Genomic DNA, 14,406 nt, shown 5'->3' on the forward strand with positions numbered 1-14,406 from the left:
GGTAGTAATTGCCCTTTGACCCCCCTTACTCAGCCTCAGATAAAGAGAAGCTGTAGTTATAGAAAACAGAAATCTGTTTTCCCTTCTCTTTTTCTCACTCTTGAGGTCATTGATTGTACTTATTGACCCATGTAGTTGAAGCTCGAGCCAATTTGGTCGCCGGGGCTTACAGCGATAAGAAAAATAATGCTGAACCATGTGCCCACCTATGTGTTTGTGTGCCCCTGCCTCAATGTGTGCATGTCTCTGGATGTTTTTACCCGATAGCTTAATATTCAGTCCGTGCCAAATGGCAAACTGCAAAAGTGCATCTAAAAAGGTTTTCCTCTGTTGGCATGCAGAAGCCAATCAATAGTATGTGTCTTAGTAAATTAGATCATGTAGACAAGAGGCAGTAGTCAGCAGAGCCATCCCAAAGTAACCCCTATCCTGGTTAGTTCATTCTCCATTAAACAACAGCCTGGTGTAATTGAATTGGCCTGTACAAGCTCAGGGCTTGGCCTTCACTTTTTTGCCGTTGACAGCATATATTCAGGTCTCATAACTTTATAACCCAGTCAGCAGCCAAAGTAGTAAGTATTTTTATGTGTAAGACCTTTACAAATAGAACAACATGAGCTCTAGCTGTCAGAAGTACGCACATTGCAATAAGACAAATGCTGCAGTGTCCGATTGCGTTTTTGCCAGGAAAATAAAGGCGCACACAAACAAAACCCACATAAACCTAATTATGCATGTGTAACTTCTGTCTTAAATGATACAACAGACACTGACAGAATCTCTGGCCAGCCAAACTTAATCAAACGTGTCTGTCTCTCTTTTGTTATTTAGGGGTAAATAATTTGTTGGGGCAATGATGAGATGCAAGCTAATTATCTGCTCCGCAGCAATCAAGCACAAAGCTGGACTTCAATGCACAAACAGGATTACTGACAAAAAAAAAAGAAAGAGGGAGAGAGAAAAAAACTCCTCCTCAAATAGAAAATTTGTACATGGAGAATGTTTTTTAAAGTACTGCTGATGAAAAGTTTTGCAGCTGCTCATAGTTATACACTAACACAAGGCATTCAAAGCACAGAGGCAAATTAGGGCCACATTAAAATCCCCTGTCTGCCACCTCCCTCCAGCCTTATTGTTCTATAACTTCGGAATCTGTTGCTGCCATGCCAAAAATGCCATTTATCCTTTTTTTTTTTTTACTGTGGTTACTCTACTGAAGAATTTCCATTTACATAATTAAAGAAATACAGGACCGATACAAGGTTGAAACCCTGTGGCTGTGAAACCTAATTTTTTCCCATAATCCAACATTTCCCTATAAACTGAATCGCTACATTTGATATATCCAGATAAGGTTATTAATACTTTACACCTATCCCAGCACCAATATAGCCCTCTGTAGTTTTCACTGAGTCTAACTTCATTATAGCATTATCAAGCTTGGGGCACAACAAACACAACAAAAAAAAAACTAACAAAAAACACTCATCATCTTCCCCCCGAACAGATATTTTCCAGCCTATCAGTCATGAGCACATGCAATGTTTATTTTTTGCACTTGTACATGAGGAGTGTGTACTTGTAGTTACGCTGACAGAGGGCGAATGCCTGCTCAGATGGAAAACAAGCGAATGTTTCGTTAGGAGAGAGCCTGATGAAGAATTCAGGCTTTTTTTTTTTTCTATAGACAGCATCTGCCAGGGAACAATCGTTAGTGTGCTTTTCAGAGTCGAGCACGCAAGCTGCATTTTAGCTTTATAGTCTCATTGTTAGAGTGATTCCTGTGGCCTCCGTCTTCGTAAGGATGTAAATCAACTCTCCACATAATTTTTCTTTAGTCTAGAGTTCCTTTCATTATTGTTCCTATGATATCTTCTTACCTTCATGTTTCTAAAGTTTTGAATCTTTGTTCCTTTTTCACAACTCACAGATCACTTCAGGGATTTCATTGCATTTCTAACAGCAATCTTCAAGTTGCTCAGCCTCAAAATGCATGGACCAGGTGGTCCGTTTCTTACTGTTGTAATCAGAAAGTGGAAATTTTCATGATGCAACATAATTACTTCAGGAGGGTCCCATCACACAGTTCTAAAACTGGAAAACTGCTGCCTCAACATGCAAACCAGTGAAAGCTTTTCTTCAGCGACCGTGACAAAAACATCCAGTGGTGTATGTGGCCATGATCCCATGTGACATGGGCAGTCAAGGGGAAGGGATTGGAATGTGCAGAGAAAAGGCAGAGGACAGCAACTCAGAGAGAGAGAAAGAGAGATAGAAGAGGAGAGGAAGGGATGACAAAGCGAGACTTGCCTTTCAGCAACATAGTCAGGTTCACATTAATGCTGCCATTTATGCAGAATCTACCTAAAAACATGTGCCACAGCACTGAATCAAGATGATGTGAAGATAACTTCTCAGAGCTTCTCAAAATGCATTTAATTTATGCCCTTCCTTTGATCCACTTTGTTCAGCAGGAAGTTACCACCTGAACTTGTTGGCCGAAGACAGATTAAAGCTGAGTGCTGCGAGAGAACACAGCTAATACTGGAGCCTCTTCTGTCAGAGTGTCAGCGTGGGAGTTTAGTTTATCACATCTGGAAACATGGTTCAGCGTGTTCAGACAGCAAAGTGTGATAATGGAGCTCTGTTATCTTGAGGTTAGGAAAAACACGTAGTAGCATCATTTCTGATCCTTTCCAGTATTTCCATGTACCCCACCTGTCAGCTGATGCACGGGACACACAGTAAGTCTTTGGTAAGCAGAATTTGTGATATTCATTTGGCACTCTCCTTTATTTCCACTTTTTTCTTTGATTCAACACTGATCCATCTTTGTCACTGCCTCACCCGTCTATCTTTCTGTCCTCCATCCCTTGGCCTCCTTAGCTGTCATTCTTTATACCCTGGCTGCTCTTTGTTTATTCCTCCATCTCTCCCTGTCCCTCTCTTCCTCCATTTCTCTTTGATAATGGAAGCCCCAGTGCAGAAATATGCAGCTATCCATTCCAAGCAACAGATAATGGATTGAGCGCGAGACCTGATCTGGCTATGGATGAGCCGGCCCGTAGGTGTCTGAGTGGGCGTTCAAATGGATTCGGAGAAGCTTGCCTCAAATACCACACTTTGTCTTCACAAATTTACCATGCTCACTGCTAGTATCATCTCCCAGTTGCCCCCCCTACTTCCCTCCCATTCCCCCTTTCACCCAATCCCTTTTCCTCAAAGACAAAAATTAAAATTAAAGCAAGACAGCGGTAAGACAACATCTGTTTCTAGTTGCATGTGGGACATTTAGATATTGCCAAGATGCATCTCTTTAGCACTTCTTAATCCCAACTCTGACACCAAAGCACGCCTCTTGATGTCACAATTTGAACTTTGTTTTTTAACAAAACAGACAAAGAAACAGATCAACAAGATTGTAGAGAGACTACCGATGTTGCAGCAGCAACAGCGCTAGAAATCAGTGGTGATGTTGGCAGCTAATAGGTACAGTGCTCAGAGCGGATGCGTGCCATCACTGAGAAGCAGAATAAATGACACCAAAAACCACAGGGATGTTGCTATCTCCACAGAGTCCCTGCGGATACCTGGAAACCAATATAAACCAACATCTGGTAATGAATTATGGATGGCGATGAAATGCATGTATTCAGCCAGGCTCTCTACAGGGGATGTTATTTACAGTCTCACAGAAATATGTTTCCCATCATGACTAGCAGAATTTGTTAGATGACACGTGTGGTATTGTATGCTTGATAAACAGTTATGGATTATTCTGAAGCCATAAAACACACAAACACAGATAAGGTTCTGGGAAAATATTTCCAATCGCATCTTAACGTTTATAAAACTTGATTATGGTCTAATATATCTTGAATGTAGCTGCATACATTTATTTGCTATGCCACAGGATCCCAGGTAATTAAAATGTGTTTATCTGTAGGAGTAACCTTTGTTGTCAGAAAAATATGGCTGGATGCCAGACAGAGAAATATGTTTGTGACTGCTTGCGTTGATGTGTGCATGTGTGCATATGTTTACATATTTGCATAGGAGCGTGCACGCTGGCAACGATCCGAATTTGTGTGCGAGTGCGAATCTGCTAGTGCATTTTGTGTGTGTGTGTGTGTGTGTGTGTAATGGAGATGATGGAAAGGTGGGTGACTCTGCCTGGAGGCAGCAGCCACCCCATTGTGGAGGGTGAACACGAGGCCAGACACCTGTTTTTCCCAAAATGAATTATGAAACGGAGCCAACTGCATGTTATTCCCCACACAACTGACAACAGAGGCCAAGGCCAAAGACCTGAGGAGATAGAGAATGAGGCTGGCATTATGGAGACTGCTCAACAGTAAGACATCCAGAGTAAGAAAGCTTGAAGGTTATGAGTCCTTGTTAACTTTAATAGACTCTCTTATAACGTGGAATGGAATTTCAATAGACTTTGGTATTGTATGCTTTGCTTTGTGACTGATGCAACTCAATTAAAGTCACTGAAGAAAACCATTTAAATCAAATGAAATATTCATAGTCTACTGTACGTTCAGACAACTCGTGAAGTAAACATTGTGTTGAAGATGGAGCTGTCATTTCAGTGATTTCAGTCAGTCATATATGCTGCATTCCATGCAGTTTTAATTCCCAGCCTTTTCATAACAACCAAATACATCAACATGAACATGCACACACACACATCTTGCAGAGCAAATTAAGTGGGAAAAAAACAACAGTAAATTGGCTCTGCACAGATTGACAATTCACCCTTTCTTGTCTAAAAGCATAATGTGTTTATTTGGCATTATCTATTCACACCTGTACCCAAGTATTGCGTACTCTTCTACACATATTTCCTATATTGCTAATTTGTACTGATGCCTCGTCAGACAGCTCTCTCCATGTAAAACAGCTCCTGAAATAAACAGGAAGGGGAGACAGCATTTGGCTTTTACCGCAGTGTGTGGGCTGCTGTCGACTGCATGCGTGCGCTAACCTGCGGCCATTGTTGTAACACTCGCCACCTAACCGTTGTGTCAGGATACAAGATGCCTCTCTGATAAGCCGAATGCTCTGCCAATGCAGTGATGTAAATTTTTATTTAAATTTCAGACAACAATTACTCATCAAGAAATATTTTATGGGAAAATCATTATTTAAATAATTTCATGCTTAAACTTCATGATGCATTAAAGATACAGTCCAGCATAAAGTACTGGTCCTACACAAACAGGTTTCACAGAAGATGAGCAAAAATATTGTCTCCTTTACCCATGGACAGCTAGACAAAAAATAACAATAAAACTAAAAACAATGCAGAGTAAATTAATGTATGTAAGGAATGCACAAATGCAAATGGACAGGCAGAAACCTGTAGGTGGGAGCTTACAATGCAATGCATACATACATAAACATGCATGCACGTTGTACATTCACATCTATATGCACATTCTTATGTACACCACATGGCTCGTGCAAAAAATATAATTCCTTGTTCTGCTCGTCTTTGTTGCAGACACGATAATCTCCAATAATGTCCAGGGAAACTTGTTTGTCCCACTAAGAACCTCTCCCGTCTCATCTTCAGACCCTAACCCTTCAGATGAATGAAGTCTAACTTTAATTCACTTCCATTCTGATCTCTCCTTACTGAACTAGAGAACAGGCTATATGTATATAATAAGCTTATGTTTGATCAGATAAATGCGGTTTAATCCACTGCTTTTAAATTTGCTCAAATTTGTAATCACGGAGACAGCCAAAATAAAAAGTCCATGATCTCCTGAGATTAGAGATAGAAGCATCACCTCATGCAGAAATTTTGGCTGGCTGGTCAGTTGCTGTTTGGCAGGAGGGGTGGAGGAATGGGGTATTTCTAAGATGGTTCTGAAAATATTGTGAAGTAAAGAGAAAGAGACATTTTTTGTAGCGAGGCTTGTCATATAGTAGAAAGGCACTCCAAGCAGCCAAAGCACATCACATCTCAAATGGATCCCCGAGGACGTGAGCATGAAGTGATTTCCCTTTGCACTCATCCTGCTGGCTGCATATGAAGGGTTACACAGATGGTGTGTTAAGCTGCGTCGTCAGGAGAATGTCTGTGGGTACGCGGTTGAGGATTGGTAGAGTGTGCGGTCACAACAGGAGATGTACAAACTGTTGTTGAGGGACCAGTGATGTCAAAAGAAAAACTGAGACTGTGCGTCTACATGTCTGGAGTCATGAAGTACCACTGCATGACAGCAGCCTGACTGGAATTGAAACATATCGGTTGATTTCATCTTGAACAATCGCTCAATCTGTCACTTCACGACAGGGATGCCTGATAGTGCCTGGAGTGCCATCTAAAGCATTCAGAAGAATTGCATTTGTGCCGTCGGTTGCCGCAACATCGCAGCGATGTTGGTTGTCTCAGCGAGGTCGACGCTGTCCCTCTAAATATCATTGTTCACATGTGGAGGTCACATGTTGAAATTGTTATATAAACAGACATGCCAATTTGCATAGTGTGTCATGCCCAGCCAGAGGGTGGCGACACGTCTGTTTGTCTCTTTGAGTATTTGTATAAAGACAGGAAGTGGCTGACATACACAGAAGGTGCGAATCTCTTACTTGTGACTAATTTAGCCTTTCCTGTGGCAGCAGCTTGCTATAAACATGTCCTGGGCTCAGTTTAAGTGTGATCACCATGCATATAGTGAATGCCATCTGGTGATTCCATGCTGACAAATTACCACCATGTTTGTGTTTGACAACGCCTCAGCGTTCTTTATTTTAAGTGGAAAATATTGACTTGACTAGCCAGAGAGCTGAAAGTGGAGCTGGACAGGCAGTGATGATGAGCAAGTTTGTCGTTCCTGGATCTCATCTCCTCAAGGAATTTGTATTCGATTTGTGTTGCCGTCGGTGGTGAGACTTCATCAGCTTTGTGGCTCCTCACTTGAAGGTTTCTCTATGCCAGAAAAGTCAAGCCGAATTGGAGATGCTCGATGCGGGGTGGTGCTGAATTTTAGCCAGACAGAGCCCCTAATGTACTCTTATGTCTGCCTCTTCCTGCATGCATCAAGCAACACCCAGCGTTCAAACCTTCCAGCCACTGACTTCAGACCTTCTCCCTCCTCATGCTCTTGTTTTCTTTGCAGAACTTTTAATTGTTTGCTTGATCTGAGGAAACATATGTACATATATGCATAGGCATGTGTGCTCATATAGTATGTAAAATATATATGTCCACACACACACACACACAGATCCACAAGGGCTGAGGCTGTGGTTTGCTTTCTAAGGGGGAAGTTAAAATGAAAACATCCCCTGTGCATTTGTCTACAGAGCATAGTAACCTCATTGAAGATAATAATCACCAGTTGAGAAAACCACTACAGCAAGCCTGCTTCTGGTCTCTAACAAATACCTGTCGGCAGTTAAAATGCAATATCTTTTTGGTGATAATAAAACATTTTACATTCTGTGTGTGTGTGTGTGTGTGTGCATGCGCGCAAGTTAATTTCTGCACCTTCCCACACTGTGTACACACACACTTAAACACACTAGTCAGGCCATGGTTGGCTTCCTGCCTCTCTTGCACAGCCTAAAACCTATGTTTAATTTCCATTTTCCTGCCGCATTGGCTGCCCGGTAAATTATTAATGTCCATCGGTGGCAGCGGTAGTTCATTTTCCGAGCTCCATATTTGTGTCGGATGAAAAAAGAAACAAAGTGAGATAAGAAGGTATAAGGGGAGGCAGATTGGGGAAAGAAGGGGAGTTAATGAAAAAAAAAAAGTTTACGATTAAGGAGTCATCTGGGCTGTTTTTCATGCAAGTCAAAAGAACAGGGGAACTTCTGCTCATTTCAGTGTAACACAGAGGCAGCAGAGGGAAAGGTGGCAAAGTGAGAGGAGAAAGAAGAAGCTGGAAGAAAATTCCAGAGGTAATCCGACATAGGAGCTGATCCTGACCTCTGTGTTATTAACCCAACTATCGGCTTCAAGTGGTCTCTTGCAGGTCAGGGGGGCACTGCACAGCCACAGAACGGCCTCCCCCCTCTCGCCTCACACCAGGCCTCTGATGGTTTGCACACAAAGGGGAAACGTTATATTTAGCTGAGACCAGTATTTTGTTTGTTCACTGGAAGCAAGACTGCCCTTGGAAGGCAGCCAGAACACTGCAGCATGGCTCCATCTTTCTTTATGCCCCTCCCCCCCTCTTCCTCCTCATCATTTCTACCACCCCAGCCCAGCTCCATCCTCTTCCTCATCGCTGTCACTTTCTCCCCCTTATCCTTCTTTTCTGTTGTGAGAACAGCACATAGTAAAGCACAAAGAACTAAAGTGCCACAGCGAGTGGCCAGCAAAAAGAGCCTCCCCCTGCTGCACTCAGGATTATTGTGACACCGTATGGAGATATGGAAAAGCCATATCATAAATGACTTGTCAATAAGGAAGACAGAGAAATTTTGTGCTTTTTTAATAAAAAAAACCTAAAATACATAAAAAAAAAGAATAAAAATCCCAAAGCAAAACCTTCAATACAGAGACAAATTAAATTTAAAATTTTAGTTTTTTTCTGCTGTGTTGAAAATCTTTGTCCCTTCTTTTTTCCCCAATAATAGTTTTTTCTATTTATTACAATTTTTTATGTATATTTCTCTGATTCATCACCTTGGCAACAAAGTGATCGTGATGGGAGAGTAGGAGTCATAATTTGGAGTGCTTGGTGTAAAAGCTGAACATTATAAAAGATTATAAATGTGTTACTGACCCATATTCTCAGCCCACATATAGAAACCCGTCCTATGAACCAGATCCCTCCTGTATCAGCCCATCTATCTGCTGTAAGTCCTTCTCCCCAGAGTCTGGTGGGAGGTAATGCCGTGCTGTTCCTATGCCGTGGCAGTTGGAGTCAGACTGGAACGTGATTCATAAGTTATCACAGAGTGATTCTTTCTGCCTCCCTACATCATCTCATGTTTGTATTTGTGTGTAAAGCTTCCAGTGCTCAGATGCACATGGGTCCTCCAGACAAATAAATCATAAGCATAATTATTTTCAAAACAATGTTTCTGAACAAAGTCATCCCCAATTACCACGGCAGCTATGATTCACCGTAAGATCTACATACAATCTGCAAACAGTCATACCAACAGCCAGGTAAGGAAATTTCAAAGTAGGTCAGGAGTAACTTCATAACCTGAAAGAAGCTTTGGAATACCTTAAGGCAACAGTTTGTTTTTTGAAAACACATTGCCCTTTTTGAGGCTGAATTTCCAAACCAGACAAGGTAGATATCGATATTGCTTAAAGCCTGAAACGGTATAATCTATCTGACCATTACATTTTCTTTTTTAACTTCTTTTTGGAACACTCTTGCTGCAGCATTAAAAGTGACACAGTTAAGCAAACCAAGCCTTTAAATATTTTGAAAATATCCTTACTGCCTCATATATTTTTCAATTGTTTGACTGTTTATCTGATGGAAACAGTTGTTCAACAACATATTTACTTTCCTTGACCTCCCTGCTTGGAGAAGAAGGAAGTTCATCTAGATTCATTCAGCCATCAAGTGGAAATACAATGAATCCAAAGGGAATGTCATACAATAGTTTTTTTCTTTTTTTTTTAAATGAATAATTTAGTCTGCAATCTAAGGCTTGTATAATTTCCAAAAAAATTAACTGATACCAAAGATTGTTGCAACAGACCTTCATTTGCATTCACTGTTGCACTTCAGGAGACAATGAAGTATCCTCAAGCTCATCAGAACAGTCTGCCACTGCCAGGAATAACACAGAGACCACATGGATGTTGAAACACAGACACACAGACACACACACACACACACACACACACACACACACACACACACACACACACACACACACACAGGCTAGAATGAAATATATTACAGGTTTGAAACCAAACTCTCATTATGTGAACCCCCTCCTGTAGAAAAGTCAGTAGCAGAGTAAATGATGATGGCTTCTGCTTGGAAAGACAATCAAACAGGTGGCAGCAGAATGGCACTGTAGAACAAATTAACACATCACTCCACAGCCAGCACATTAACCAATTTGGTTTCCGTTTGCATATTAAATTTTCTTTGGCAAAAGGAGTGATGAGAGTTTGATTTCACTTTCAATCTCTGCAGGATATTGCACATTTTATCAGCACACAGTCTTGCATGTTACACACAGAATCATTCAAAAGAGAGTCTGCAAATTTGACATAATTTCTTTCCTGTTCCCCACTATCACTATAACCATTACGACTGAGACCATTTTCTGAACAGTTGGTAATGGAGTTTGGTGGGATCGTGGCCTCCAGTGCACTCTCAGTAGGTACTGTCCAAAACCATTATTCAGATTTTCTGGAAATGAACCATCTATGAACTCCTTTGCCAGTGGGGGTTTAAAAAAAAAAAAAAAAACCTCACGAACTTTGAGCTGCAGGTTTTGTAGTCCATTGGTAGTAAACACAACACCAACAGAATTACATTGTGTCACTTTCACCAACGTTTTTTTTTTTTTTGTTCTGCTGAACTTTGCCTGAGCAGAGTTATTTCCTCTCATTCAACCCCTGGGCACCGCCACGAAAGCGAATATAGTCCAAAACTAGATGTGACTCAGAGGGCATACAGCATGGGCAAAGGTGAATATACTCAGGTAAACATATTTTTCACTTGCCTTTAAGAAATTAAAAGGCCCCGAATTACAGGCAACTCTTTCTTTGGGTAATGTTACATAATATTAAAACAGGAGCGCAGAAAAATATATATTTGTTTGTTTGTTTTTCCTTCAACAAGGATACAAACACACACAATCATATTTTGTGTCTTGTGTTTTTCTCAATCACTATGAGAAACAATGCTTGACATAAGGTTATTGTGGTGGAAAAATAAGCACAGTAAAAAGAACAACTGCCTCCTTACTGTCCAGGCTCCCCTCAGCTGGCTCTGAGGTCTTTCACCTAAACATGCTTATCATCGTTGCACAGAAAAGACCAACACATGCTTTTGTCTCAATCCACGTCCACCACTCACTCGCTCATTCCCTTTGTATTCACAATAATTATTGCAGACACTTCCAGAACAAAAATCAAATATCCACAAGTTAGTGCTGCCAGGTTGTGCTCTCTTTGAACTGTTCTGTGAACTGGGGAAATATATCAGCTTAAACAATGTGACAAGAAAGAACTGCCATGCTGGAGCCATGCTCAGCATGAATGCACCAATTCAAAACATCATGATGTTGATAGCACACGCCTGGGAAAGCTTCCAGTTATCCAGCCCACATCATTCCTGAAGCTAAACGAAAGCCTCCCCAGCCGCGATTGGAGGATTTCAGGCTATCAGAGCTAAGAGGTCTAGCTTTCACACTCAAGGAGTCATTTGTTCGTTTGCTGCTACAGTCTGGTCCAGCTACATCTCTGCAAAGTGCTTGCCCCAAGCCCAAGTTAATGCAACCCTCTGCAGTCTGAGACATGCAGCTCCTCTCCAGCATTATCTTTTCCTCCCTTCTGCCTTTCTTAGTCCACTGCACGCGCACGCACACGCACACACACACACACACACACACACAGCTTTTAGGGTAATAAAGAAGACTCTACGCACACCATCTGAAGATTTAGTTATGTAAAACCAAAAAGCTAAGAAAGCACAGCTGAGAAAGGGACTTAACCAACATTTCCTGCATGTTCACTGTCAAGTGATACTAATCAGCTTTCTTTGAAATGTGATTAATGAGCTTGATAAGGCTTACTAATACCAATTTCCAAACACATGTTTAATGTATGGCTCACCATGCCACCCAAGTAACATGTCAAGACTTCCTGTCCTCCCCCTCCCAGTAAATGAAGATGTATCATCACATATGGAAACTGAAGCAAAGGTTCAGACACTTATCTGGCTACTTCCATACAACACACTAATCAGCCATGACACAACACCGTCAAAGGAACTGAGATGATTGAAATAACTAATATATTTATACTTGTTAGCTTAATTTGCTACATGCAACATTTTAAAAATAACAGCTTAATGCAATTTACTTTGTTCCAATTTTGATTAAACTTGTATTATGAATCTATTTCTAAACATTTATTTTAAATGTTATGTGTAATGTGTAAACGTGAATGTTGAATGTGTGTGAGGTTTCTGGGTTTGGACCCAAAAGCTGGATGCCACTGACCTGGTGCAAGTGCTGGTTGCGAGGCTGTGAATGGGCTGGGTCCCTGCATGGAGGGGGACCAGATTGTTGGGGAGCCGGCAGGAGCCAAAGGCGAGGTCAGGATCAGGAGGCTGGTCAGTTTTCCAGATGAGTTAGCAGGCGAGGCTTACATAACGACGGGTTGGTGCTCATGCGGCAGGTGAGGTGGGCGTGGCAGTGAGTTCAGGTGAGTGGAGTCCAACAGAGACACGGCAGGTGAGGTGGGCGTGGCAGTGAGTTCAGGTGAGCGGAGTCCAACAGAGACACGGCAGGCCTTAATGCTCAATTCCGATTTTTGTGTGTGTCTTTTTAAATGTTTCCCACATCAGACTCGAGTGTGAACGCATCGCGTCCCTGAACTGAACCGCATGCGCACTGTCCCTCCACTGATCAGCTCCGTCGACGCTATCCTCCATGTTTGTCTCCACTCCCACTCCGCTCAGTGTTATGGCAACGGTCGCTCTCAAGTGACGTCAGAGTTGCATTAATTCCGACCTGGCTGTTCAGACTCGCATTGCAAAACATCCGACCTATATCCGGTTTAGAAGCACAAATGGAAGTGACCTGCGTCGGATTTGAAAAGATCACATTGCGCTGTTCACACTGTTACATATGAGCAAAAAAAAACGGATTTGGGTCACTTTTGAACTGCAGTGTGAACATCTAACTCTCCGCTCCACCATGCTGATTGATGACTCCTGAGCCCAGGCCTGCACTGCAGCTGACAACGTTGTTTTGCATATAAGTTTGAGTTGTTTATGACTATATCTGTACATCTGCACTGGGACAGTTGGTGCATATATCACAGTTTGCATGCACACAGCAGAAAGGAAGTGGTTAATCTCAATAAATCTGTAGACATAAAGTGAAAATGGCAAATTTATTGCACAAAAAATATGCAAGAACTGCATAAAAAAAGTGGAGGCAACAGCAGCAGGAGGATAGTGGTGATAGCCCTGTGGCTTGGGGGTTTCCAACGGATGGCATACATTTTTTGCTGTATTTGGTTAAAACTCCCACAGTGTGAGCCCACCCACAGGCAAGTAAACAATCTTCTGGCATTTTGAGGTAATTATAATACTATTAGTACTATAACAATCTGGTGTGAATATGTGCGGCAGCTACATCAGAAGTGACAAAGAGCAGATGACCATTAGCAGTTGCAGAGGAGATCAGAAGAGCGTTCCGACAGTGCCATGTGGCATCCTGTCCTCTGTTCTGTAGCACCTCGCAATGGGAGTCCTAGTTTTGACGGAACCAAGTGGTAGCCATTGTTTGTTTGTTTGTTTGTTTTTTTATTTCTTTCTTTGAGTCAGGATTAACATTTATGAAGTGTTTTACTCAAGAGCCTTATTCAGTCGAGTAAATACTTAAATGCACAGTTGGGTCTGAAAAAATATATTCTCAAGTGCCATCTTTCAACACAGATGTATAGCAGTTTTAATGCACATTGGCAGGTAACGCAATGTCTTGAGTGTGTCTGCATGTGTCCAGGGCACGACATCTCATCATTTCAGATTTCAGTGGCCCAAAATTCTAAATTATATGAGGGTGCTGCTCGAGAGCCAGGGCACTGCTGCACAGCATCTGAATCACCTAATTTCAATATCACACTACAAGAAAGAATGCATTTTGACAGCCTGTTGAGTTCTTTATTGGGAACTGGGGCACTTGCAGGGGGAGAAAAAGTGTATTTCTCCAAGCCATCTGTGGGTGAGTCATGACCAGAGTACATTACAGACTGATATGTCATTATCGAACAGTGGCCTTCTGGCTGTGAAGAGGAGGAGAGGGATGGGTGGATGGGTGCCAGGGAGGGAGGGTGGAAATGACGATGAAGGATGGTGGTTGAGATGAGGGCAGAGGGAGTGATGAAAAAGCACGGATGGCAAACAGGAAAAGATGGGTCTCGGTTGAAAATTATGAGGTTTTCACAGTTATGGAAGCAGGACCGATATGCAGACACTGCTGGGTGTTTTTTTTTTTTTTTTTTTTGTACCTCTGCCAATATAATACACAAGTTTAATGTGATACATTTTCAGTTGCTTTTCCTAATAAAATTTTCTCTATTTAGGCTTGATGCTTCAGGCAAAATGTGAACAAAATACTCATTATTAATTGATAAAGCAATTTAACTTCAATAATAAATGAACAATAAAAATAATTAGTTAATACTGCATTACTTATCGGACTTATTTGTTATTCAAC

At 41.6% G+C, this 14,406-nt stretch overlaps 1 long non-coding RNA gene across 1 annotated transcript in view; it reads right to left on the reverse strand.

Annotated features, from left to right (window-relative positions):
- The window catches only part of LOC115036770 (uncharacterized), a 31,909-nt gene extending 19,363 nt beyond the window's left edge, over window positions 1-12,546 (reverse strand). The window contains exon 1 of the long non-coding RNA XR_003840428.1: window positions 12,181-12,546. This is a non-coding gene — a long non-coding RNA (uncharacterized LOC115036770). The remainder of the gene's footprint in view (window positions 1-12,180) is intronic.
- Between the last annotated feature and the right edge of the window lie 1,860 nt (window positions 12,547-14,406).

This window comes from Echeneis naucrates, chromosome 23 (genome assembly GCF_900963305.1).
Source record: "Echeneis naucrates chromosome 23, fEcheNa1.1, whole genome shotgun sequence".
NCBI lineage: Eukaryota > Metazoa > Chordata > Actinopteri > Carangiformes > Echeneidae > Echeneis > Echeneis naucrates.